A 16167-nucleotide genomic window follows, 5' to 3' on the forward strand; every position below is an offset into this window, starting at 1 on the left:
GTGTTTCCACGGTATCAAACTAACAACATGAACAATAGATTGCACACTAGAGATTTTTGATATAAGGAGATCCTTATATTTATCAAAACGATGTGTTTTTGTTTCTCATGGGAGAGGGGTATCAATTTTACCACGTCATTTAAATAAAATATTTTTCTCTCTGTTTCTCTGCCTGTGGTTTCTTTCACTGAGAGAAGGAAGAAAGGAAACAGTTCAATACTGGTCTTCAGTACCATCTTCTATTTGATTTACACCCATTATGGCCATATGGGGACATTTCTGTAGCACAGGAATCTGCAGTCCCCCATGTGATGATGACCATTTCTTGTTAGTGTCCTTACCCCCATCCCCGGCCTTCAGTGTAGAGAAACTTTGTCTACTAAGACAAAGTTTGGGGACCATCCGACTCTTCTGAGATGAGAAGGGGTGCCTGGAGAGAAGGTGATTGTGCTGCTGAGCAATGACTAAGGGAAGCAGGCACAGGAGAGAAAAGGAGCTGCCAGCTGCTTGGCCAAGACACCTCCCTACCAGATCGGGTTAAGTTGTCCTACTCCCTCTCACTTACCCTCCCCCCAGCCAAACTCCCTTTGATACCTTATTGTGTCCCTTGACTTCCCCAGTTTATTCAGCTCTGAGTATATCTTCAAGAAACAGCCCAACGGGGTAGCTTCTCGTTACACTTCCTTAGACTTCTATTCAGACCCCCACCCTTTGAGATTTCAGCCCAGTCTCTAAAACCTCCTGATTAACTCTTAGACCCACAGGACCATACTACTGTCCATTCCTTAACTCTACTTTAGAAGCCGGGAAGAGAGGCAGAAAAAAAAGAAGGGTTTGTCACTAGTGAGCTAACCATACATACTTAGTTCATATTATAAGCCTTCACGGTTTCCAGTTGAAGCCAGTTTCTGCAAACTGTCATTAAAAGACTCACAAGAAGAGACTGTCCTTTCTCGCTCCCTTTCTGTCTTTTTTTCCTCAAACCTGCTTCATTCCACCATTATAAAGGCTTATTAGGAATTCTCTTAAAAAGACTTGCAGAAAACAGTCCTCCCCTGCTGCCTCAAATATGAGATACTTGGCCCTGAAATGCAGCAGCTATTTAGTGGCCTGACATTTTTATGGCTGTTGAGTTCCCACTAAAAGTTTGGCTTTTGCTGTCTGCAGAGGCACCGCTGGGCACTGGGTCAGTGGGCCCTGTCTCACTGGAGTCACTGCTAAAGGATTAATGCAATGGAAAAAGGAGCCTCTACCACACAATCTGGTGAAATGATGCTTCGAGGTCAATTGGCATTGACTTTTACTAGAATGTGGCAAAGGTGACCCTGATGAATCCTAAAATAAAACCACCTATGGTCATTAAACAGTACTCCCCACAGAAGACTGCTCCCAAGCTCCCTTGTGTGCCAACTTGTAAGCAACACAGTAGAATCTAATATCTCTAAGTTCCAGAGTTGTCTATTACCATCGGACATAAGCAGTGACCTCAGGTGAGTCTCCTAAACACCTTTTTGCAAGCTGGGCAGAACAGTTATAAAACTTCCCATTGCAGAATGTAGCAGTCCCGCCTCTGAGGCTTCCAGGACCCAGATGCCAAGGAGTCACTGCAGCCAACTTACTAACTAGAATTAAACAAACTCTCTTGATTGCACTATTTTTCAGCCACAGCCAAGAAGCCCAGCCTCCACCCTGGCTGAGAAGAAGAAAAGTCGAAGGGCCCTTGCTGAAAGCTGACTCCGTTTCAGCAGAAAAGGAGCTCATTTCAGTACTTCCTTTTACCAGGTGACTGTGGTAACACAGATCCTCAGAGCCCCATCATGGCTTCACCAAAACCACAAGCATTGATTTAGTCATAAGATCAATGTATATCATTAATATGGCTTTTCTCTGTAGAGGTTGTGGTGACCCAGGAAGAGTGTAGTTGGAAGCCAAGGCAGGAACAAATCAAACTAAATGGATAGGCCCACTGTTCACTTCCCTGGAGTGCTCTGTTCTCAGGGACACTGCATTTTAAGAGCAATGCTGACACACAAAAATGCACCCTGGCAAGGAGGTTTAAAAACTGACTCAGAAGCTTTCACTGATAAGAAACTTTAAGTTGCAAAACAAATTATAAAGGAGATATGATAGCCAATCTCAAATATTTGAAGAGGGAGAAGGCTTATTCTGTATTTTACCAGAAAGCAAGACTATAACCATTGGGTGAAAGTCATCAACAAACTGAATTCATGTTTCTTAACCCCAAGAACTTTCAAACTCCTTTGACAACCAGCAGCTCAACATGTGCCACATAAGCACGCTCATCTTCAGAGACAGTCAAACCTCTCGACTGGATGCCCAGGGACCGATGACCATCCATCACATCAGAGATGTCAGAAGTTCGGGACTAAGTGACGGGTCTGATAGCTGATTTTTTTAAACTTTTTACTTGGAAATTTCAAACTTACGAAAATTTGTAAAAATAAAAATAGTATAGGGAATATCCTATATGCCCTTTTCCCCAAGTCCCTTATTGTTAACATTTTGTCCCATTTGCTTAATCATTTATTCTCTTGCTCTCTCTTTGTGTGTATGTGTACACATAATCTTTTTTTCTCAACCATTAGTGTTAAGTTGTATACATCGTGGCCCTTAATTCCTAATACACATTTCCTAAGAATAGGGCTTTACTAATATAAATTCAGTACATTTATAAACTTTATAAATTAATATTGATATTTCTATCTAATCAACTATACATGTTCTAATTTGTCAGTTGAGATAATAATAAATGTCCTTTTTAGCATTTCCTTCCTTCAGAAAAGCATCTAGTCCAAGATCAGGTGTTATACTTAGTTGTCATATCTCTTTAGCCTCTTATACTCTTTAGCCCGTCTTTATCTTCTACGACATTGACATTTTTGAAGAATAGTTCCTGTAATAGGCAGAATAATGGCTCACCAAAGATGTTCATGCCCTAATCCCCAGAATTTGTAAATATGTTACCTTACAAGGCAAAGAAGACTTCGATTAAGTTAAGGATCTTGAGACAGGGAGATTTTCCCAGATCCTCCAAGTGGGTCCAATGTAATTACAAGGGTCCTTATAAGAGTGAGGCAGGAGGGCTGGAGTCAGAGAAGATGTGAGAAAGGAAGCAGAGGTTGGAGGAAAGCGATTGCTGCCTTTAAAGAAGGAAGGGTGCCATAAGCCAAAGAATACAAGTCCCCCCCACCCCCACCTTTTTTTTCTTTAACTATAATTTTCTTTGTGTTGTTCTTGTCTGATGTTTCTTTTTGTTAGATTGAGGCTATACATTCTTGGCTGGAAGACAACATAGGTAGTATCAGGAATCACACAATGTTTGTCTGTCAATCGTAGGTAACATAAATTTTCATCACTCAGTCAAGGTGTCACTCAGTTTCTTCTCTGTATAGTTTATTCTCTTGCAATGAATAAGCTGTCTGCTCCTCATCAAAATTTCCCCCTAGATTTAGCATCCATCAATGATTCTTGGCTGAACCAATCTTTATGATAATGGTTGCAAAATGATGACATAGTTCAGTTCTAACATTCCCTCCACGTTAACCAGTTGGCCTCAGCATTCTGTTTTAAGCAAAAGCTCTCCCACCTCTGATCAGTATGGGCTCATGAATTCCTATTTTTTTCAATGGCTTATAATCCATTATTTAACTTAATTCTTTTATGCTCAAATTATTCTTGATTTGAGCAGAGAAAGCCCCCTCAGGCTTGCTCCTGTGACCTTGTAATATGTCCTATTTTTTAAAACAAGCATTTCCTAACTTTTTGCATAACAAGTAGTTCCAGGTTTATCTTGTACCTACACTGTCAGCCTTGGAATGAGCCATTTTTCCAAGGAACTCTGATACTTTTTGTAGGAAATGGGATAAGAGACCTGAGATTAGATTTGTTTTTTGACCCATTTCACAGACGGTGAGGAGATATATACGTGTGTGTATACATATAACACACATGCATATATATATGCACATGTTTTAGAAATGAAAACTTCACGCCAATACCTTAAATTCTAATCTATCCCCACAGGGTCCTCCCTTGCCTTCCCGCGTTCCATATTTGTGTATCCCTTCTTCTGTAATAAGAACTCTACTTCCCAAGCACATAACACATTTATGCTTTTGCTCAATCCTATATTGAATCTAAAAGGGTTTCAGAATTGTTGCTTACAGACTACTCCAAAAAAAAAAACAAAAACAAAAACTACCCTAATAGAAAGTGTAAAATTTGTACTTCTTCCCTCTCTACTTCCTCTCCCATATCCCACTCCATTCCAGACTGAAGTATATAATCAAAAACTGTGTTCAGAAATTACTTGGATTGGGCCTTTCTTCTTTTTGTTATCCTCCTTTTGTATGGTTATAATAATCATTTGAAATACACTTAGATTTATTTGTTTCCTTTTTCTTTCAGTTTTAATTAGGTTTTGTCCCCTTCCCACTTATTGATTTATCTTTTGCATATGTAGACTACTAACATACTTTCAAAGTCAAAACTATATAAAAAGGTATATTCATAGAGGTGTCACCTTCTCCTGTGTCCCTTTTACCTCATCTTATCTTGTAGGTATCCAACTTTAATGTTTTCTGCTTTATCTTTCCTTTCTTTCTCTTGTAATGATAAATAGATATATGTATGGTTACTTATTTTTTCTTCTGTTTTGCACAAAAGGTAGCATATTACATATGTTCTTTTGCAGTGAGCCTTTTATACTTAATATTTGTTGGAAATTCATATAGATCTTCAACCTCATTCTTTTTTATAGCGTGATAGTACTCCATTGTGTGTAGATAACATAGTTTATTCAACCAATCTCCAAAATTTTCTAATTACATATAACATTGCAATGAATAACCTTGTGCATCTCTATTTATTACTGTTAGAGGTATATTTCCAAGATAAATTTCTAGAAGTGGGATTGCTGTGTCGAAGTGTAGACATATAGGTCATTTTGTTAAATATTGCTAAATTACCCTGACAGGGACTATATACCATTTTTGCATTCCCACCAGTAATGTGTAAGTGCGCCTAATGAATTCAGTCAGTTTTCACTATCGCCACTGTTATTAACCTGGACTAAGCACCATCATCTCTCTTCTGGATTGTGACAATAGCTTCCTAAACTGGTCTCTTTGCTTCAGCCTTTTCCACCATAATCTATTCTCGTCACAACAGCTAAAGTGATGCTTTCAAATGTATTTAAAATCATATCACTTCTCCGCGTAAACTCTCCAGAGGCTTCCTTTCTCACTTAGAAGTAAATGTGACAGTTCTCACAATGGCTCTCTAGACCCTAAATGATCTGGACATCAGCCCAGCACCATCACCCTCCTGACCACATCTTCACTACTTTCCTTCTTCCTTCTTTTGCTCCAGCTGCACTTGCTTTCCCTTCTTTCATGATCATACCAACCACCAACCTCCATCGGTCTTTGTACTTTCGTTTTCTTTGCCTAAAACACTCTTCCTTTAGATATCACTTCACTTTCTCTGCCATCTCCTCCAGCTCATTCTTCTAATGTAACCTTCTCAGTTAAAGACTTCCTTGCCATTGTTTATAATTACAATCCACAGCCATCCCAGTACCCATCCTTATTCTGCTCTATTTTTCTTCATAATACTTATCACCACATATTTTGCATATCATTTGTTTATTATGTCTCCTAATCTTACTCCACCCATTAGAATAAAACTTCCATGAAGTTAGAGATGTTTGTTTTGCTCACTGAGTATTTCCAGCACCTGGAACAAGTTCTGATATACTAGGGGATTGCAATAAATGTTAAATTGAATGAATGACTTCAATACATCACTCTCTTCTTTGATAGATCAAATATGCAAAAAAAAAAATAGACATGAATAATGCAATTGATGAGGTTGATTTAATAGATATATTTGAAACGATAAATCTCTCTTTTCAAATGTTTACGAAAGTGTTTCTCAACAGCAACTATTACATTTTTGTGCCAAATAGTTCTTTGTTATGGGGGCTGTCCTGTGTATTATAGGATATTTAGCAGCATCCCTAACCTCTACCTGTTAGCATACCTCTCAAAGTTGTAACAACCAAAAATTTCTCCAGGCTTTGCCTAATGTTCCCTGAGAAGCAAAATCTCCCCCGGTTGAGACCCATTCGCCTAATTTGCAGTCCCCAAATTGAACCATACATATCCAAAAAGAACAGAATTAATGTTAAAAGTTTAAACACAAAATATTACAATCTCTTAGGGGGAAATGCGCCAAGAAATATTGGGTCAAAAGTTAACCCAAACTAATAGAGTTGCCAGATAAAATATATGACACCCAGTTAAATTATAATTTCAGATAATAAATCATTTTTTAGTATAAGTATGTCCCATGCAATATTTGGGACATACTTCCACTAAAAATTTATCTCTTGTTTATCTGAAATTAAAATTTAATTGGGAATATCATATTCTAATTTGCTAAATCTGGCAACTCTCATTTGTAAAATAATAAATGTAAAATCATTAATATAAAAAGACAGCCACTACACATAGAATACAGCCAAACTGTACTCAAAGGCAAAGGTATGTTTGTTAATATCTTCACTTCTTAGAAAGAGAAATGTTTAAAAATGAACTAAATGTTTAACCTAAAAGCGAGAAAACAACCAAAAAAAAAAAAAAAAGTAAAACAAACCAAGTAATCTAAAGGAATATCTCACAGCTAAGTTAATTTAAAGGAGGCACTCTTTTCCACTCTAGTTATAGCCTTTCCAATGAGATGATAATACATACTCCATGTGCTTTGGTTCTTGGACAGAGCTGGATACATTCTAATTACACTCTACATCTGCTCACTCTTCTTCTAGATACTCATCAATATCAGCTATTGATGTCTTTTCCCTTTAAACAGATTACCACACATCTTTGTCATGCTGTGTAATGTCCTTCATATTTTGTCTGCAGCCCCTGCCCTTTTGACTAAAGGAAGCTCTTAAGTTACAAGTATAGACATTATTGCTTAAGGTGGTGACTTTACAAAGGGCCTACTTTATGTCCACTTAGTTGATTTAGATTAGCTGAAACCTCAAGAATCTCACGATCTCTCTTATAATCCTCCAGCATCTACAGATGAGTCCAATATTTTCAAGGCATTTCTCTCATACATCATTTTAGACATTTTCAGAGAGATGGCAATACCTCTCTGAAGGCATCAGGTACATGAGATGTGAACCTGTGAGTGACTGGATTTCCTAAAGGAAGGGATTCTATCAACTAACTTTGAAAACCAGGATGTGAACAAAGAAATAAGGCCCATTGTATATGATGGGCTATCACCGTATTGTCATTTCCTGAACAACATTCTTCTTATCAGTAGTGGTTCTGTTGCCAAATTTCAATTTGAAAGAGCATTATAAGGGGGAAAATATCCAAATCTTTATGTAGTATTTCCTAGGTAGTAAACACAGGATTTCCTGCGTCCGAAATGATTTCAACAAACTGCCTTCAAACATGGCCTACTGACAAATTTAGACACTGTTCCGTTAGACACGGATAAGTTTGCTGATTGAAATCTCCTCCAGCTGAACAAGGGGTTTTGCCAAGTGTGCAGCAAAGTTCGCAAAGCTGACCATCCCCACCGAGCCTGTAAGCCACAGAAATGGTTTCTTTCTGTACTGATTCTTGGTCTTAGTATTTCATGTGTTTATATATCTCTCCAAAGTAAAATCTAGAAGTGTGACTCATTCTTTTCTTTTGAGAACTCAAGCAGGCAGCATGGTGATTATTAAAGAGGAAGTTAGGTGGCCAACAAAGGCATTTGGTTCATTAGTTTTAGAAATAATAAGATCGGGGAATCCTAGAGGATTGACGCTGAGTTTTTGAACACTGGTATTTGTTTCAGGGAGGAAAGGCCAAACTTCTCAATACACAATCTCCAGAGGAAGGAAGTGTGTTCAACAAAGGCGCAAGGAATCTTTCCCTCTCAGACATAATTCTGGTCACACCAGGATAATTTGTAAATCTGCATTAGAAACAGTTCCTTTCTCCATTTCCCATTCATAATAAGGTGCCTGTGATGAACTAAGTGAGTGAAATTTTCTCCCCAGACTTCAGTCTTCTTTGTTTTAAAATCCTACTTTAGTGCATTGCTTCCGGAAGCGTGTGGTTTCATAATACCCAGTACACACTTTTGGCCTGAAACTCATTTGTACTTTCGTCATCATGATGATGTACCAAAGAGTCATAGCAACAGTTCCAGTTTGCCAAAGGACAGAGGATGCACAGATTTTGATTGTACCAAAATTCTACAGAAATATGGTATCTATGACATTATGTGGAAGTCACTACAGAGGAAACCTTTTCAAGAAAAGCCAGGGTAAATCTTCATAGTAAGCATTTGTTGCCCCAGTTGCTTCCCGATGATATGTTTTTTTGTGTGTTCATGGAACACAAACCTGCAGCTTCGATGAACTGCCAACACTCATTCTGTCAGTCCCTAGTTTTGATTGCTGAGAACTCAAGAACATCTATCTGTTCGCCATGTCTCAGCTTTGGCAACATAAGAAACTTGCAAACCTGTAGAGGATTTTAATGAGCTTATTTGAGCCAAACTGACAACGATTGCCAGGAAGCAAAATCTCAGCGGATTAAGAAATGCTCCAGAGAATGGCAGTTTTGCAGCTAATTTTATATATTAGAATCAAAGGAGGAGACATGTAAAGAGGGTTCATTGGCGGTAGATTAAGGGGGCAGGAGAAAGCAAAGCAAGGAAATCTCTGGGATTGGATAAAAAGTAAAACGAAGGGACACATAATACTTCTTTTACATTGGTGGGCACAAGAGAGTTCATAATGAACATTTATAGCACACAGAGATGGTATGCAGGGGACAAGGTAACCATGAGGAGTTCTGTGGCCTCGTGCTCTGGTGCAGCGGGTTGTGCTCTGACAGGCTCACTTAAAGACTGACCTTCCTCAAGAAAGCTACAGGCCCAGGATGTGACCACCTGCCATTACCTGCTTTTGGTTAGAAATTTTTATGTTCAAACCATCCTATGTGGTTACTTTCAGTCTCTAAGTTTGTAGGGCCTGGCATGCTGGCCTCCCCTGAGCTTGTCAGGTTAGTATGTGGCCTTTTTTCAAGCACAGCTTTAACATATTTATGAAAATGAACTTATTAAAATATGACCATATAAATTTCCATAATTAATATTGGAGAGGAAATTCCCTTTAGAATAATAACAACTACCGTTTATTAAGCTCAGGTACTGTAATAAGCATTTTCCATAAAAGAACCTAATAAAAACCCAATGACTTATACTTTACAGATGAGGAAACTGAAGTTCAGGAAAATTTTAAAATTTATCAAGGATTACACAAAATTCAACCATAATCTGACAAAAAGTCTGGGCCCTTAACAAAAATTCAATAAAAAAGATATGCAAAAGACACTGCCATTATCCCTCTATTTTATTTTATTTATTTTTACTTCTATATTGACCTGCTATTCTGAGATTTAAACTTGAAGTTAGAACAGAGCCTGTGGCTAGCTCTCTGGGGCCATTTTGGTTCGAGCTTGCAACTGGGAATTTTCTCATAACATAACAGTAGTAACAGAATGAGGGGCCTGAAAGGGATTAAAAAGGACTCTAGTGAACACATGTTTCAGTTTCCCACCAACTAGCTTCTTCAGCTAACCATATTCTCCCACCAGACGGTCAATCGGAATGTTCCCTTCCCCATCCCACCAGATCAAGTGATGTACATATGACCAAGCAAGGCAGTCAGAGCTGAGGAATATTAAGTCTGGTTCTGTTAGGTAGCTAGTCAGACATGAGCAACAGGGGGAACAAAGGAATAGGGGCTGAGCCTAGAGACTGCCCAAAGAACACCCTATTATTAGTTAATCCCTCTTGCATCTCCAGAGACAAAGAAAAGGAGAGTCATGGTTTTAGCTGACCTAATCTGGCTACAGATGCCTGCATAGAAGGTCATTATAATACTATGTTTATGCCTGGAAGTTCATGAATCTAATTATAACAGACTGTATTCTGGGTAAGCACATGCACACTAGGCAAAGTTATATAGCAGCCAGGTGTCAATCAAAATGATCTCACTTGCTGATCACCTAGGAATGCCCTTGGAACTAGCCCATCACGGCCCAAATATAAGGCAGACATTCCCACTTCTGGGCCCTTCTTTTTGCCCTCTTGTTGTTGTAGTTGTTATCTCAGCATTCTGTTACAGCTCTCAGCTGGGACCGGGTGCCTCCTCGGGGTATTCTTTGTCTTTCTAAAATATACTCTTAATAAAACTATTAAATTTCAATGAACTGTGATTCTCCACTGCTGTCTTTTGAGGAAGAACCGAGGGAAAATGTTAACTACACTTCTGCACCGACTTTATCACTCTCCCTACCCCCTGACCTTGGAGCAACGACAAAATCCAGTGGCCCCAATGGTGACAGTTCCAATGACAATCCCTGAAGTGATAGCTCGTCATTCTTGCTACCCAGAACTCAGGAGCTTCCCTGGTTCCAGTCCTTTCTGAAGCTTAGTTCTTCAGCTTTCTCAGAGATTCTAAGAACTGGCCAAAGTCAGATTCTATTGCTTGGATCTGAAGAATACTAATTGTTGCAAATATCTAATCTAGGGTCTTCAAGGGACTGAGAGGTCAGACAAGCAAAATACCAGGTCTCCTCTTCTGCTTAAGCCAAAGGGCTCTGTTCGCTATAAATAAGAATTTTGTTATTATGGGTTGAAACATCACCAATCCAATCCAAGCATCCTCAGTCCTTGGTAGCTCAAACTGATCATCTAGTGCAGCTCTTGGGGCTTTTAATTTTGGCTGTTATATTCATTTATTTTGCAAATAAACTCAAATGTGAGGAGAGGGTGACACCTTAGGACCCCTTTTAATCTCGCCACTATTTGTACTCAGTCAAGGCAGACATGGAAATAAGTGCCATCCCAACTCACCTCCTGTTGACAGCTTTTCAAACCTGGTTCCAAATCAAATCTGAACTTTCCTTTAAACAACATATTATTGTCACCAAATCGTAAATGTACAATGGCACATTTGCTTGTGAACATATTCAGTGTGGAAGTTTTTATTATTTTCTACTCTATGCCTGTCAAAAAAAATTGTTCAATAATTTATTCTTTAGAATTATTGAACTTGAAATTTATAAAATGCTAAGGGACCATTCTGAATTCAAACCTAAATCTATAGAAGCTGACCAGAACTTTTAAGCTTTGTTCCCTATTCCTCATACTATCTCTTTCCAAAAAGGCAAGAATCTAAAGATCTTTGAGAAAAAAAAAAAAGGAGTCTCAAATCTGACTGTAGCTTTTTGGTTAGAGATTGAATGTAATCTTATATTTAACAGTGGATATCTGTCTTTTTTCCCTCAAAAATGGGTTTATCGTCTTTCTTTCTATTTTGTTAAATGAACTAAAATCAAGTGAAAAAATTGAAGGGCATCTGAATAGTTACATCAGCGTTGGGGTGGTTTTCCAAATGGCAGGGGGTAGGAACAGTCAGGATAGGAACCAACTGAATTCCAAATGTTCAGATGAGAATTAGTTTTTAACTTGACACATATATTCCACTGGAAATTGCGTTAAAGAAGATAGCTACACCCTCAAGGTTAGCCTACAAAGGCTTTCAGACTGTTCTGACAGTGCTAGTATTCTGTTAAATAGTCCTAGTATTCTAGAAAACGGTTCTAGTTTATGTGGAAAAGTCTGAAACAATGTTAAAATTTGACAGGTCTTTTTTAGCCTCTCAGCTGAGCTTTCCAAGGCCCTCTTCTTCCCTGCGTCTCCCCTGGTGTTCCCTTTCCGGCTTGCACTTCCCCCAGGGGCTGCTACTCTCAGGTCACCTGAAGCAAAATTACCTCAGGGGCTGATTAAAACGAAGATTACTAAACCCCATGTCTTACACAGAAAGAAATTTCTAGCAGTGGGGCCAAGGAATCTGCATTGTAACCAGGTCCCTAGGGGATCCTTTTACACGCTGAGCTTTGAGAACCAAAATGTTTTGGTTTCTAATTACTAATTTCCACCTCACTCCAAATCCAAGTTTCTATTTGCTCGAGCCGCCTGATTTCAACTCAAGTAAAGAGGCAGGCAAGAAATTGATGAGAGTTTACTGAAGGTTTGGGGAATGGCATCCTCAGGGTTCCTGCTCTTTTCTCTCTCCGTGGAAATCCCTGATCTAAAGATAATCATTTTTAACAATTAGATAAATTTCTCTTCAGACAGAGATAAAAAAAATTGTGTGTGTTGGGTGGGGAAATTGTTACATAGAGATTTTTCACATTACTTTTTAAAAAAATCAGATACATTCTGTTAGGTATTTTGTGACGACGGAATTTTTAATGACTACTTAATATTTGAATTTTATGAATTTGATAAGTTCTCTACTTGTTGAATATTTGTCACTTATTATAAACAAGGCTCTGATAACAATTTTGAATATAAGTCTTCGACAGAACCATGTTTCCCCTGGGGTTCATTTCTGGAAATGGAATTTATAATTTCCCACAACAGATTGCCAAAATGCCCTCTGGAAAGGATGGCACCAGTTTACAACTTCCAGCAGCTGGGTGTGAGAGTTCCCTTCTACTAACCACACCATCATCAGCATTGAGTAATACCAGGATTAGAAAATTTGTAGGCACTTTTTTAAAATTAGGGATTACGCTGTGACTTCAAAGAACAAAGGGATAGGGAAGAAAAATCAGAGTTGTGAGCAGAGCCCTGGCGTGTGAATCAGGAGCTGGACCCAGGATAGCTGGACTTCGTGACTATCTTAGCCTCTCTGAGTCTCCGTAAACCACACCGATGAGAAGGCTGAGTGAATAAGAAGGCCCCAGTCCAGGCAGAACCACTCACCTGACAGTGTGTCTTTTGCATTTCCAGGCAGAGTTACTAAATCAGTGGTCTGCGCATGTTAGTTTGGATAAAAATTACATAAAGCAGAAATCAAAACTCAGATTTCTAGATCTACCCAAAGATCCTGATTCAGTCCTCATTAGGTAGGCGTAGGAATTTACATTTTTATTAAGAACCCCATGTGAGTCCAACATCGATGGCCTAGGACCTCTCTTGGATAGCTATTGAACTTTTGATGGCACATTTGTTTGTGGCATAAAAGCAGCCCGTGAAATAAAGTCTGCAGTATGCAGTCAGGGACCACAGATCTTTTGACATCCTGTGAAAGGGTCCCCAGGCTAGGCGTCTCTGTCAGTACTGAGACAAACTAGATTATCTGCGTTAGCATCCAGGCTCTACATTTGCCAGTTCCAATTATCATCCCAATGTGAGCTTAAAGGGGCTCTGTCAACATTGCTTAGATCTGAAGATCAAGTTCAAGGAAGGTAAAGAATCTGCAGAACTGATGTACAAGGCAAGTCTTAACTTCAGGCAAATTAGATAGTTACCTACTGTTATGGACTGAAGTGAGTCCTTTCAAAATTCATATGTTGAAGTCTTAACTCCCGATACCTCAGAATTTCACTGTATTTGTACACAAGGTCTTAAAAGAGGTAATTAAGGTTAAAGGAAGTCCCTAGGGTGGGCCTCAATCCAATATGATTAGTGTCCTTATATGAAGAGGATATTAGGACATAGACACATAGACACATGTGAAGATGGAGGGAGAAGGCAGTTTCCTAGAAGCCAAGGAGAGGTCTCACAGTAAAACTAACCTTGCCCACACCTGGATCTCAGACTTCTAGCCTCCAGCATCATGAGAAAATAAATTTCTGTTGTTTAAGCCACCCAGTCTGTAGTACTCTGTTGTGGCAACACTAGCAAACTAACACGCCCATTATAGAATGATTCGAACAAATCTCTCTCCCCTCAGTGCCTGGAATACTTCCATTAGAGACAGTCAGTCTTTTGACTTAGCTATGCAGCTTAATAATCTCTTACTTAATGTTAATAACACACACACACACACACACACACACACACACACACACACACACACACACACACACACATTCTTACTGCTCCTTCTCGGCCAGGCAGCTGGCTTACTTATCTCTGTACCCTCAGGCCACATATCAGGATCTCCATCTAGTGGAATTCCACAAACATTTTTTAAGTACTTACTATATGCCAGACACAGTAATACAGATTTTAAAATATAGATGTAATCTTTATATTTGAGACACTTACTATCCAAAGAGGAAGAATCCTGCACCGTTTAAGGACTGCGATGGAGACAGCTTTAGGAGGACAGGGGTGGAAATGACTAATTTTGCCTGAGGGAGCTAGGGAGGCTTTCAGAGAAAAGGTGAGTTTGAAAAGATGAGTAGGAGGTTTCTAGATGAAGAAGAGACAAACTCTGACTCAAAGGATTAGTATGTACCAAAACACAGGCGTATCAAATGAAATATGTTTGGAAATGATGAGAACTTCAGTGGGACTGGAGTATAAATAAGGTTGTTAGGAGAAACTCAAGTGGCCACATGCACCATCCTCAGGATGGCAGAGCAGGACCAAGCCACTCTGCTTAGTGCACATCCGTCAGCAGGGTTCTCCAGGCTTTCCAGGCTCATAACATCTCTGAAGCAAATGAATGGTCCCTGCCAAAACCATCCAACCCCTTTCCTATACTTTGGCTTTTAAGAGCACAGGGAGCCCAGTTCAAGAGCCAAAGTCCATCTCACTCTCATGGAATCAATATTCCCAGGCCCCACTTTCCACTTCTGCAGAGCTGGAAAGTAACCAAAGTAAGAGATATGATTTAAGCTAGCCCCTCTCATCTGCTCTGGAGAATATAATATCTTTATTACTGTCTCTGTGTCCAAGGTTCATTCAGCTTGTCAGAAATCCTGACGGCGTTCCTACTCCTCTCTGTGTGGTCAAACCCAAATCTGTGTGTTTTGGCAGATAACTGATATTTTTCCTATTGATATGCTGTTTCCCATGTTATTCACTTATAGGGTTTCTGTGGTCTAGTGTTCTGTCAAGTCTCAGCTGGCCAGGAGTGCATAATAGTCATTAACACTGCAGCTGCTTTTTTAAAAATAGTCTCCATGTTGTTAAACGGGCTTAGATAAGTTTAAACCCGTTTGTGTTAAAACACATATATCTAACTGGGTAAAAATGCTCATTTGAGTTAAATGCCTTCTAAAAATAATAGTAAACCTAAAAATAAAAGTTCCCCATTATCCAAATTATAAAATATTTATTTTTGCCTTTTGGAGATATGGAAGAGTAAAGCTATTTTTGAAAAAGTATTTCCTGACTGACCTAACCAAAGTATAATCTTCGATTAAAATAAAATGTACAGGGGACTGAGCAAAGAACTAAATATCTTTTTCTTTTAATCTCTCTTGCTTTCTTAAAATATGTTTTAAGAAAGAGAAAGTTTGATAGGTACCTATTCAAATGTTGAATTTCCTCTTTCAAAAAGAATTTTTAGCGGCTTATGTAACCATTGACTAGCTTATTTCTTCATCTTGTAAGAATCCTTGATGTCATTTGACTGCTTTTTAAAATAACAGCTTTAGTCTATGGCCATGCCACCCTGAACAAGCCCGATCCCACCTGATCTCAGAAGCTAAGCAGGGTCGGGCCTGGTTAGTACTTGGATGGGAGACCACCTAGGAAGACCAGGTTCTGTAGGTGTAAAAAAATTTAAAAAGTAAAGAAATATGGGATTGTAAACTGACAAGGTCCTTGCGATCAGTGAGATCAAACAAGGGTTGCCTCGCCTAAAAAAAAAAAAGCACTAAAATAACAATATAAAATAATTATATTGAGATATAATTCACATACCATACAATTCATTCACTTGAAGTATACAATTCAATGGATTTTAGTATATTCACAAATTATGCAGTCATCATCACAATTTTAGAACTTTTTCATCACTCCAAAAAGAATCTCCATACCCATTAACAGTCACTTCCCATTTTCCCCTATTTTTTTCCTCTCCAGCCCTTGGCAACCACTAATCTACTTTCTGTGTCTTTAGATTTGCCTAATTCTAGACATTTCATATAAATGTATTATATAATATATGGTCTTTTGTGACTGGCTTCTTTTACCTAGCATAATATTTTCATAGTTCATCCATGTTGTAGTATGTATCATTGTTTCATTCCTTTTTATTGTTGAATAGTACTCAATTATAGATATATACCACTTTTGTTTATCCATTCATCA

The 16167-nt window shown here is 38.6% G+C and overlaps 1 pseudogene; it reads left to right on the top strand.

Annotated features, from left to right (window-relative positions):
* The first annotated feature begins 15508 nt into the window (after window positions 1-15508).
* Window positions 15509-15627, top strand: LOC120603951 (uncharacterized; annotated as a pseudogene).
* Window positions 15628-16167: the final 540 nt, after the last annotated feature.

Source organism: Pteropus medius, unplaced genomic scaffold (assembly GCF_902729225.1).
Source record: "Pteropus medius unplaced genomic scaffold, Ma_sr-lr_union100, whole genome shotgun sequence".
Taxonomy (NCBI): Eukaryota; Metazoa; Chordata; class Mammalia; order Chiroptera; family Pteropodidae; genus Pteropus; species Pteropus medius.